A 12,993-nucleotide genomic window follows, 5' to 3' on the forward strand; every position below is an offset into this window, starting at 1 on the left:
CCCAAGCCGCTCGTGCCCCCTGGTGGCCGGTGCTCCCACGGTCATCAGTGAACACTCACCGTCAGTTCCAGCCTTTGGTCTGCAAGGATTACTACTAAAAAAATACAAATGATGCATAAATTGCAAACTAGTGGAGGGAAGAGAAGGAGTAAGAAAATGTAAGACAAAACCAAGCCAAATATGCAGCTAGCCACTTCAAAGAAGCCTACATGAGAGGGGATGGAATGCATGGCAAAAAATGGGGACAACGGAATCACAAAATAAGATGGTAGAAGTCAATAAAATATATCCCTAATCACATACACAAAGGTGTATTCTGAGTCTAAACACTTCTGGCTGCCTCCACGGCTTCTACGCACTCATCACCCCCCCCCAACCCCACCCCCAGCTTCCCCCTCCTGCCCCTGCCCCTGGGCTCTCTTCCCTCACACAGTTAGTGGAACTCTGAATACCCAAGTCACATCAGGTCCCTTCCCTGCTCAGAAACTTCCCTTGGCTCCATTTCACTCAGAGTAAAAGCTAGACTCACCACTGTGGCCCCTAAGACTCTGCATCATCTGCTTCTTTCTCCCTGTCTGACCTCATTTCCCCCCCACCCCCGCTTGCTCCTCTCTAGCCACACGGATCTCCTTGTCCTTCCTCTAAAATACCAGACATGTTCTCACCTCAGGACCGTTGCACTGACTGTTCCGTCTGCCTGGAGGACTCTTTCCATTTGGCTCCCTCCCTCATTACCAACGGAGAGTGGATAAATAAACTGGGTATAGTCACACAAGGGAATCCTCAGTAAGAAGGACCTGTAACTACCTGTGACCTCTAACTACCCACACTAATGAGACTGAATTTCACAGTGTGTTGAGTAGAAAAAGCCAGACACTAAAGAGAATGTATTTTCTGATTCCATTTACATAAAACTCAAGGCAGGAAAAAAACCATCTATGCAATCAGATGTCAGAATGATGGTGACCTTGAGGGGAGGGAGCATGGACTGAAAAGAGCCGCGAGGGTACTTCTGGGGGACTGGAAATGTTTTTTGGTCTGGGAGCTGGTGGCACGGGTGTGAAAATTCACTCCGCTGTACACTTAAGGTTTGTACTGTTTTGCACTACTTCAATAAACAGTTAAAACAAATGAACCTCTGGGGCGCCTGGGTGGCTCTGTCGTTGGGCGTCTGCCTCCGGCTCAGGTCGTGATCCCAGAGCCCTGGGATCCAGTCCCACATCGGGCTCCGTCCTCGGCGGGAAGCCTGCTTCTCCCTCTCCCACTCCCGCTGCTTGTGTTCCTGCTCTTGCTATCTCTGTCTCTGTCAAGTAAATAAATAAAATCTTAAAAAAAAAAAAAAAAGAACCTCTGCCTTCCCACTGCTCAGGGTAGGAAGCAGGCCATTTCCAGCTCTCAGGCCCTTCTCTCCCACTACAGGTGCTTTTATATCCACATACCTGCCGCCGCCTCAGCTCCCCCCCACACCCCCCACTTTGCTAAGCCCAACTCCCCGCACTTTTCAGGCAGGCCCCGCAGAGAACTCAGGCCCCACGGAGAACTCAGGCGGCAGGTGGGGGCCGGGCCCAACGCTAGGCGCTGGGGGTGCGAAGGGGAGGGATGGAGCTTCTGGAGGAAGCCAGGGCCCAAGAGGTAAGGTTTCTGCGATGCCTTTGTCCTAAGTCTCGGGGTGGGGGTGACTTTAAAGGGCGCCCCCCAAGTGCTTAGAGCCCAGAGTCTGGAAAATAAGACTCAGCTCTGAACCTTTCCTATAAAGTAGCCATTGGAAATGCAACCTGCTTCTTTGCATGCATTCTCTCTCTCTCTCTCTCTCTCTCTCTCTCTCACTCTCGTCTCTGTGTTTCTGTCTCCCTCCCTCTTTCCCTCCCTCCCAATCTCGCTCTCAAGAAGAAAAAAACCTCACAATTATTTACCTAAAGCTTTATTACATCAGACTGTAACCAAAGGACCCCAGTTCAAACTTTGAATCTTGCCATAAACTTTGAATAAATAATAGTGGGTTTTTTTCTTTTTTGTACTGTAATGTTTATTTTTAAATTCTTTTTTACTGGCATGATTTTATATATATGAGGCTCAAGAAAAGAAAATGTTCACTCTGCATTTTTTGTGTGGCCATTAATATTGTTCGTTTCATTTTCTGATTATTACTGGAAATAATTTTGTCATATAAGGCATGAGGGCACTTGGCAGGCCTCTGTGATATCCTGTTGGATCCGGAAGGGTGTGGTGTGATTTAGGAATGGGGGGAAGGGGGAGTGGGTTCCAGGGGAAATAGGGGGAGGCTGGAGGCCAGGGCAGGGACCCAGGTGGGACAGGCCCTGGGGTCCCCACCACTGAGAGTCTCATTAACAGTGGACACCACAGAACACAGTGTCTGGTTGGCTTGGGGAGAGAGAGGGGAAAGGCCCAGGAGAGCTGGCTGAATCGCAGGCCTTGTGTCTGGACCAGATGACTCAGTCTAAGGGGTTGTGAATAAAGAAGGGCAGGTCAGACCGACCCCCTGCTGTTACTGAGAGCTTCCTGAGCACATTCCTAACTCACTGGGTCCTCAGAGCACCCACCTTATTGATGGGAAACTGAGGCCCAGAGAGAGGAGGCCCCAAGCTGGAGAGAGTGGGACTGGAGCCCAGGTCTCCTGCCTAACCCCCTGCTTGGAAATCTTATTAAGTAAGTTCAGGGCTTAAATCACCTCTGATTATCGCTTTCTCTTCCATTAGGGAAAAAAAAAAAGTACAGAAACATAAAAACCAAACACACATGACTACAAAGCCAGTGGCATTTTTGGAGTGGTAGAAGTCTCATGAATCCTACTTCTGATGGTCATTAACATGACTCTCCTTCTGTCAAAACTCAAAGAACTGTATACACACACACACACACACACACACTCGACTTTCACTGTTTGTAAATAAGAATATTAAAAAACCAAGAACAGAGGTGTGACTCTTGATCTCAGGGTCCTGAGTTCAGGCCCCACCTTGGAAGTAGAACTTATTAAAACAACAACAATCAAGAACAAATACAATGAATGGCTATAAGAAATGTATCGGGAGAGTTGGAAGAGCAAGCTACTCTTATCATGGCGTCCTGTGTTTGAGCCCCACTTTAGGGGTAAAGATTACTAAAAAAAAAATAAACTTAAAAAAAAGAAATATGTTAATTTTCTTAGGTGTGATTAGGCATTGTAGTTATGTAAAGAAATATACCCCCCCCCCTTTTTGATGCTCATTGTATCATTTAAATGAATGTGATGTCTGTCTCTTGTATTTTTTTTTTTTAAATATTGGAAACAATGGGGAGGGGAAAGAGGATGAAACGTCAGAATGTTGTTGGTTCTTGAAGCTGGGTGATGGGCCCATGTGGGTTTACTGTCCCTCTGTTTTTTTGTATCTGGAAATGTTCATGATCTCAGTTACAATTTTTGAAAATAAAAAAGAAGAGCTTCGGGGCACCTGGCTGGCTCAGTTGGTGGAGAGGATCTTGGGGTTGTGAGTTAGAGCCCTATGTTGAGTGTAGAGATTACTTAAAAATAAAATCTTAGGGGTGCCTGGGTGGCTCAGTTGGTTAAATGACTGCCTTCGGCTCAGGTCATGATCCCAGGGTCCTGAGATCGAGCCCCACATCGGGCTCCCTGCTCCGCGGGGGGCCTGCTTCTCCCTCTCCCACTCCCCTGCTTGTGTGTGCGCTCTCTCTCTGTCAAATAAATAAAATCTTTAAAAAATAAATAAAAAATAAATAAAATCTTAAAAAATAATAACAGTTAACATTTCTTTAAAAAGTTTGCTGTCCATTAAGCATACTTTGGAAAATATAGAAAACTAGAAAGACAAAGATACTTTGCCTGCAAATCCCACATCACTATTGTAGTTAACATTTTGATGTATTTCCACTGAGCTCCTTTCTATTTTATTCAGGCTTTAAGAAAATGTGTGTGTGTGTGTGTGTTTTACATAACTGTGTGAGTGAATTGTTTATACAGCCCTACTTTTTCCCTTCTTAAAACGTAAGCTGTTCCCCTGTTAAAACATCTTTGTATAAACACAATTTCTAATGTTTGCACAATGTTTACTCAACGAGGCAGCGTTGCCAGACATTGAAGCTGTTTCCAATTTCCTCCCATTATAAATAATGCCGCGATCCACATCCTTGTACATCCCAGAAGCGGGATTCCTGGGCCAAAGGGTGCGGACTCTGGCAGCTCAGTCAAAATCTCCGTAGTTTCTGCCTGACCCGAAGCTGAAATGACCTCATTCGGTTAAAGTGAGCTCTCACTGCTATTTGTTATTTCCTAAAGGTTTGATTCATGACTCAGGTTCATGAAAGGATGTCTTTTTTTCCACTTGCAGGAAACAGAAATCCATTCACACTAGCTTATGTCAAAAGGGGGTTGCATCAGTCAGCGAGTAAAGTGAACATTCAGCCTGGACTATCTCGCCAGGTCGATTGCTGAGATACAAAATATTTCTGTTTTGGTTGGTAAATCATGCTGCCTTGAGGCTTGCAAATGTCCCTCACGATGACCACTCCAACTGCCCTGGTCCGTCCCCCAGAGCTTCCCAGACCTTCCCACAATGCAGCAAGAAAAGTGTCACTGTCTTGCACAGCAGTGAACCATACTGACTACTCAGTGCCCAAAGTACTGGTTGTTAAAATTTTTTATTAGTCTCATGCAAATAACAGAAAAGCTGACTCAAACGGCTTACGCTATAGAGGGAACTTGTAACTGGAAAATCCCACCCCTTGGGCTGGCTACAGCTAAAGTTGAGACAATAGTTCAGCAATGTCACCGAAGACCCTATTTCTTTTCATCCCCCTGCCCCCGTCTTTCCCTGTGGCAGCTCCCAAGATGGCTGCCAGCAGCCTTCCAGCCACTGGGAACCTCGTTTCTATTCCGAAGGTAAAGGAGAGCACCTCTGGCTCAGATTGCCCTGCCCAAGTAATGAGGCTGACTCTGACTGGCTGGCCGAGGTCACATGACCCTGCCAGATCTAGTCACATGCCCCTCTCACAGCCAATCGCTGTGGCCCGGGAGAGGCGGGGAGCGGAACGCCCAGATTGGCTGAGCCAAGTCACATGTTCCTCACTGGCAAGGTGAGTGGTTAACCCCAGCTGCCGAAGCAGCTGCCGGGGTTCAAATTCCCTTTTTTAGCCAATTCCCGCTGTTTTCTGTGCCCTGTTTCCCATCTGTGAAACGGAGATAATAATGAGGTTCTCCTCCTACGGTTGTTGTGCAGATTAAATTAGTTGGTTAATGCCAAGCACTTAAAATGGTGCTCAGACAGAGAAAGCACTTAAATGTTATCTGCTGTTGCTGTCATTATATGATCATTTTCAGCTCTGGAGGCTGCAATTCTCTGCAAGCTACTTATTTTCTGCACTCCACCCTCTTTCTAGTTACTATTGCTGGGTAACAATCACTCCAAAAACATAATGGCTTAAAACAATAGTCAGCCTATTATCTCTCACCATGTCTGTGGTCAGATTTGGGGGAAAGATCCAGCTGGGCAGTGCTGGCTTGGGCTCTCATATGGTTGCAATCAGTTGGGGGCTGAAGCTGGGACAGAGAAGCAGCTGGGGGCCGGGTGGGCAGCTCTCTCTCCCCATGTTGTTTCAGGGCTTCTCCACATCATCTCTCCGCATGGATGGGTTTGGGCTGCCTCACAAGGTAGTGGCCCCAGGGCATTTGGAATTCTGACCCAGCATCTCAGGCCCCGAGGGTGAGTGTTTCACAAAAGAGTCACAAGTCAGAATACAACCCTCACGGGCGCCTGGGTGGCTCAGTTGGTTAAGCGACTGCCTTCGGCTCAGGTCATGATCCTGGGTCCCGGGATCGAGTCCCGCATCGGGCTCCTTGCTCGGCGGGGAGCCTGCTTCTCCCTCTCCCACTCCCCCCTGCGTGTGTTCCCTCTCTCGCTGTGTCTTTCTCTGTCAAATAAATAAATAAAATCTTTAAAAAAAAAAAAAGAATACAACCCTCACTTCTCAAGGAGAAGGGTGTCGGGGTTCTAGGGAAATATGCCCGATGGAAAACCTTGTTACAGCCATCTTTGGAAATTACAGTTTGGCTCCCATCTTGGTACTAACTTAAAACCCACCCCTGTCCCAACAGTTCCCAGTACCGTCCACTGGGGTCATGGCCTCCACCTCCCAATTCGAAATGGAAATTGTTTATTGAGAAGTTTCAATGCCTGGGGATCAAAACATGACAGTTTCCTTTTGTTTTTTAGTTTCTGCCCCCACCTACTCTCCATGTTAATTTCTTTTTTTCCTGCTGGATAAAGGCTGTAGGGAACCTTAATGACAATTTCACCAGACTCTACTGTTTCTCTCATTTTTGTTCATTTCGTTTTTATAGTTTTTCTTGAGTGTGGCTGACACACAATATTCCATTAGCTTCAGGTGTACAACATAATGATTCAGCATCTCTGTAGGTTACACCGTGCTCACAAGTGTACCTGCCGTCTGTCACCCCGCAACGTTATTACAGTATCATTGACTACATTCCCTATGCTGTATCTTTTATCCCCATGACTTACTCATTCCCTAACTGGAAGCCTGTACTTCCCACTCCCCTTCACCCATTTGCCCATCCCTCCACCCCTCCTCCCCCTGGCAACCATCAGTTTGTTCTTTGTATTTATCGGTGTGAGTCTGCTTTTTGTTTTTTTGTTCATTTGTTTTTTAGATATCACAAATGAGTGAAATCATATGGTATTTGTCTCTATCAGTCTGATTTATTTCATTTTCATTCATTTTAAAACAGAGCCTCGGATACTACATCTTTGTATGGAATGATCGCTCAGGGTTTTGGGTGTGAAAATGGTATTATCATTCTGGGAGCGAATATGCTTGTTCTTAGAGAATACATAGTCTTTAGGAGCCAAGACTCAGGATGGTTCAGCAAAGATCCTGTGTGTGTGAGCATGTGTGGGTATTGAGAGAGAGAGAGGAAACAAATAGCGCGGAATGTTAGCAACTGCTGATTCTAGGTGGAGGATAGGTGGGAGTTTGTGTACTATTCTCTCAACTTTTCCATAGATTTTATCTTTTTTTTTTTTTAAGATTTTATTTATTTATTCATGAGAGACAGAGAGAGAGAGAGAGAGAGAGGCAGAGGGAGAAGCAGGCTCCCAAGGAGCAGGGAGCCCGATGTGGGACTCGATCCCAGGACCCTGGGATCATGACCTGAGCCAAAGGCAGACGCTTAACCATCTGAGCCACCCAGGCGCCCAACTTTTCCATAGATTTAAAAAAATTTTTTAAGATTTATTTATTTATTTTAGAGAGAGAGGAGAGAGGAGGGGCAGAGGCAGAGGCAGAGAGAGAGAGAATCTTCAGCAGACTTCCCACCGAGCATGGAGCCTGAAGCAGGGCTCAATCCCATGACCCTGAGATCATGACCTGAGCCAAAACCAAGAGTCAGCCAGCCGCTTAACTGACTGAGCCACCCAGGCACCCCTAAATTTTTTCATAACAAATATTTAAGGGAAAAAAAAAACAAACTTCTGCTAAAACCCTCAGAGTTCATGAGGGGAGAGAAAGGTCTTGTTACTCTAGGGAACTCGGCCTTTTCCTTTCCCTCCTTCCTTACTCTGCTCCATCTTTTTTTGGGGGGGAGGGGGTTTGCTGGAAGTTGGGCCAGACTTGTGTCCACTCAGTGAATTCTTTGGGTAGGTGGTGGGTTCCAATTGTGGAGACCTTGAACTTAAGCTAATGGGGTAGTTGGCCACTTTGGGACTTAGTAGCAATTCTGGTGGTCCTGGAAAAATCCAGTTCAACATCCTCTTACAGAAGAGGAAGAAGGACAGAGACTCTAGCTGATTCTCTGTAGCCAATGGCTGTGATTCTCACCCAGGGGCAGTGGCTGGGCAACATTTGGAAATTTGTGGAATCATTCTGTGACTCTCACAGTGACTTGGGAAAGGTTTGCTGTGAGCAGCTGTTCTGGAACTTTCTCATCTCAGGATCCTTTTCTTATAGGTATTGAGGATGCCAAAGAGCTTTTATTTACGTGGGCTACAACTACTGATAGTTACTGTATTAGAACTTAGAGAATTTTTTTTAAAGATTTTTATTTATTTACTTGACAGAGCAGGAGTGAGCACAAGTAGGGGGAGCGGCAGAGAGGGAGGGAGAAGCAGGCTCCCCACTGAGCGGGGAGCCCAATGATGCTGATGCTGGGCTCGATCCCAGAACCCTGGGATCATGACCTGAGCTGAAGGCAGATGCTTAACTACTGAGCCACCCAGGCAACCCAAAACAGAGAATTTTAAATATAAGAACCTGAGGCGGAGTGCCTGGGTGGCTCAGTTGTTAAGCGTCTGCCTTCGGCTCGGGTCATGATCCCAGGGTCCTGGGATCCCGCATCATCTCCCTGCTCCGCGGGGAGACTGCTTCTCCCTCTCCCACTCCCCCTGCTTGTGTTCCCTCTCTCGCTGTGTCTCTCTCTGTCAAATAAATAAATAAAATCTTTAAAAAAATAAAAATAAATAAATAAATCAAAAATTAAAAAAAAAAGAACCTGGGGCGCCCGGCTGGCTCAGTCGGTAGAGCATGCAACTCTTGATCTCAGGCTCATGAGTTCAAGCCCCGTATTCCATGTAGAGATTACTTTAAAAAAAGAGGTAAATAAAAATAAAATGAAATCCTACTTCTAAATAAATAAATAAATAAATAAATAAATAAAATATAAGAACCCACAAGCACACATTCCATGAGTGAAATAAGCTAAAAAACATATTGATATTTTTATGGAAATAGTTTGAACTTTGTGAATATGATGTCTCTGGGACCTCCCCAGGGGACCCTGAACCAAACTCTCAGACCTGCTCTAAAGGTCTTCAGATGCCTGGGATGGCTAGGAATACTGGATGTGCTGTAGTGTGTGGGACGGTGCCCCCCCAAGGTCAAAAGTGCTCCTTTGGATGGTGTCCCTTTGGTCCAGTTACCTGTGGCCTTGGTCCCTTATGTACAAACAGAACTGGGGGGGTGGTTCCCTGAACACCCTGTCTAAAATCACACCCCATAGGGCACCTGGGTGGCTCAGTTGGTTGGGTGACTGCCTTCGGTTCAGGTCATGATCCCTGAGTCCCGGGATCAAGTCCCACATCGGGCTCCCTGCTGGGTGGGGAGTGTGCTTCTCCCTCTGATCCTCCCTCCTCTCATGCTCTCTCTCACTCTCTCTCTCTCAAATAAATACATAAAATCTTTTTTAAAAAATCACACCCCATCACTTTTTTTAAAAAGATTTATTTATTTATTTTAGAGAGAAAGAATGCAAGAGCAAGGGGGGTTAGGGTCAGAGAGGGAGGGAGAGGTTTTTTTTTTCTTTTAAGATTTTATTTATTGGGGCGCCTGGGTGGCTCAGTCGTTAAGCGTCTGCCTTCGGCTCAGGTATGATCCCAGGGTCCTGGGATCGAGCCCCGCTTTGGGCTCCCTGCTCGGCAGGTCTGCTTCTTCCTCTCCCACCGCCCCCTGCTTGTGTTCCCACTCTCGCTGTGTCTCTCTCTGTCAAATAAATAAATAAAAATCTAAAAAAAAAAAAGATTTATTTATTCATTTGAGAGCGTACACACACACACACACACACACACACACGCGTGAGCCCAGGGAGGAGGGGCAGAGGGAGCAGGAGAAGCAGACTCCTGCTGAGCAGGGAGCCCTGGTGCGGAAGCTCAGATGTGGGGCTCACTCCCAGGACCCTGAGATCACAACCTGAGCCGCAACCAAGAGTCTGATGCTTAACTGGTTGAGCCCCCCAGGCGCCCCTCACCCCATCACTTTCTATCCCTTCCACTGGTTTACTTCTTTTCATAACACTTCATAACTCTCAACCAGCCATTGTATCACACATCTACTTGTTTATTTCTTTATTTTTTATCCTCTCATTAAAATATCAACTCCAGCAGAGCAGGATTTTTGTTCTCCCCCCGCCCCCCACTGCTCTATCCCTAAATCCTAGGGTAGTACCTGGCACTTGTTTTTTTTTTTTTTTTTTTAAGATTTTATTTATTTATTTGACAGAGAAAGACACAGCGAGAGAGGGAACACAAACGGGGAGTGGGAGAGGGAGAAGCAGGCTTCCCACCGAGCAGGGAGCCTGATGCGGGGCTCGATCCCGGAACTCCAGGATCATGACCTGAGTCGAAGGCAGTCGCTTAACCAACTGAGCCACCCAGGCGCCCCACCTTTTTTTTTTTTTTTATTTTGTTTTTTGGTTTTTTTTTAATTTTTTATTTATTTTGAGAGAGAGAGAATGAGAGAGAACACATGAAAGGGGATAGGGTCAGAGGGCAAAGCAGACTCCCCGCCGAGCAGGGAGCCCGATGCGGGACTCGATCCAGGGACTCCAGGATCATGACCTGAGCCGAAGGCAGTCGCTTAACCAACTGAGCCACCCAGGCGCTCTTTTTTTTTTTTTTTAAAGATTTTATTTATTTATTTGACAGAGAGAGATAGCGAGAGCAGGAACACAAGCAGGGGGAGTGGGAGAGGGAGAAGCAGGCTTCCCGCTGAGCGGGGAGCCCGATGAGGGGCTCGATCCCAGAATCCCGGGATCATGACCTGAGCTGAAGGCAGACGCTTAACGACTGAGCCACCCAGGCGCCCTGAGTACCTGGCACTTGGAAGGCACTCAATAAACATTAAATAGTTTTGAATGAATGGATGAGCACATGGACATATTTTCCCATTAGCCATTGCCCCAGCCAGACTTTGGCTTCCCTGAGGGCAGAGCCTGTGTGTGTCATTGTGTGTTCTCAGCACCTAACATCTGATGGAAGCAAGTATTCAGAAAATGCATGTAAAATGAAGAAAAGGCTACATACGTGAGGGAAAGGAGATCAATGGCTGCCTGGGGCTGGGCGTGGGAATGGGGAATGACTGCAGATGGGCCCAAGAAATCTTTTTAGGATGATGGAAATGTTCTAAAATTGAGGCGTAGTGATGGCTGTACAACTCTGTAAAGTCAACCCCAAATCATGACAGCACTTGAAACGGGTGAAATTTTTGATATGTAGATTATACTTCAATAGAACTATTTTTAAGTATTTTATTTAATTTTTAATTTTTTTTTATTCGAGAGAGAGTGGGAGGGCATGAGCAGTGCGGAGAGTCAGGAGGAGAGGGAGAAGCGGACCCCCTTCCCCCCTCCCCTGCGGAGCAGGGAGCTGGATGTGGGGCTCCATCCCAGGACCCCAGGATCATGACCTGAGCCGAAGGCAGACTGAGCCACCCAGGCACCCCTCAATAAAGCTATTAAATCAAAACAAAGCAAAATGTGTGTTGCGGGAGTAAGTGAATGCTCCCTAAGAGGTGCCTCGCTGGTCATCTGAGCCTTACTCTGTGCCCTGATTGTGGAGGCACCGTGGTGACCCAGATGGCTCTATCCTTGCCTTCACAGGCCGACAGTGACAGCCCGGGGGGAGGAAGGGGTGTAGAGAGCAAAATGGAGTCTCTCATGTCAAGCAGCAGCCTGTGTCAAGCCATGACACAAGCAGTTAAGGTACCGCAGCTAGGAGATATCGTGGGGCCAACATCAGCTGGCACCACAGAACTGATAAGGAGCAGAACCAGAGCAGGTCTGCAGAGACCCAAAACCAATTAAATCCCTTTAAAAAGGTTAGGATTTTGGCAGCAAACTGTCAGACTCTTCAGACCTGACCCCTCTATGTTTGACCACTTAAAAAAGGCAACTGTCACCGAAGGCTCTTGCCCGACAGAACCGAGACCCTTCATGGCTTGAACATCAAGCAGTTAAGTGTCAAGAGCTGACCTGGGCCAGACAGAGGCCTTATCTTAGCTGCGCGCCCACAGACTGACTTTGCTTTTGGTTCGTTCACTTCCTGCACCCCTCTGTTATCTTGTTTGTTGTGCGGGCTTGTCTTCTGTCCTGCTTTGTGAGCTGTGTCAGAAGCCAAATTTAATCACATGGTGAATTGTCATTGAGTTTGGAATCCTGAACCTGCTCCATAATTGTGATTTAACTTTGCTTTATGATTGAATAGAGCTGACACTGCGGAAAGGCACACCACGTGTGTGCGCCTTCATAGGTGCTCAGGACAGGGGGCCAGGCCCGGGAGGCACCCGCAGGGTGGTCAAGGAGGGGCTGGAGGAATGGATGATGGGAGGAGTCAGGGAGCACTTCCTAAAGGAGCAAACGGCTGATCCAGGGCCTGCAGAATGTTGTTCATGACTGCGACGCCAATTTTTTTTAATGCATGCATGCATGTATGTCTGCATTTTAACGCCTTTTCTGCCTTAGCATAGGTCCTGCGGGTCTCTCCTTCCGAGCCCGGGATCGGGCTGGCCGCGAGTTCCCGAGGACATGGCCACCAGGGGGAGCTGCTCTCCCGCGCTCGCGCTGATCCCCGCGGCCTTGCGGGAGCCGGAGATCTGGCGGGGGCTCTGGAGCGCGGGGGTTGCTTGGGGGTGGGGGTGGGGGCCTTTCCGCAGAGACCCCGGCCGCAGAGGCGGGAGAGGCGCGGGGCCCCGGGGAGCCGCAGGGCGCCGGCGCGGTGGGGTCTGTTCCCCCGGCTCGGGGGCGGGGCGCCCCTCGGCTGCGGCGCAGGGCGGAGCCTTCCAAAGAGCCCCGGGGCAAGGGGCGGGGCGCTAGGCACTAGCGCGCGTGGAACGTTCCGAAACAGCCCTCGCTACCCCCCTGGTGCCCGAAGAGAAGGCATCGCGAGGGGAGGAAGCCTCCAGAAAGCAGGGGGAGGAGCACACGTGGCTTATTCCCCGAGGGGTGCGCGGCGGGGCGCGGGGAGCCGCGGTGAGGCTAGGCCGGCCTTTCTAGACAGAACTGGAAAGGGGGCGCTGAACCAGCCTGGGCCGGATGATCCCCGCAAAGTGACCTTGGTGGCAGTGGGGTGGGGATGCCGCACGTGGCGTTAGGTGGGAGGAGGTTCCCAGATAGGGCGGGGGCGTTAACTCTGCATCTCTAGGTCTATTCTGAGAGAGCCCAAGCTTGCAGGAAGTGAAGAGTGGGAGGTTAAC

Source organism: Mirounga angustirostris, unplaced genomic scaffold (genome assembly GCF_029215605.1).
Source record: "Mirounga angustirostris isolate CCGP_5_RB_7025 unplaced genomic scaffold, mMirAng1.0.hap1 SCAF_16, whole genome shotgun sequence".
NCBI lineage: Eukaryota > Metazoa > Chordata > Mammalia > Carnivora > Phocidae > Mirounga > Mirounga angustirostris.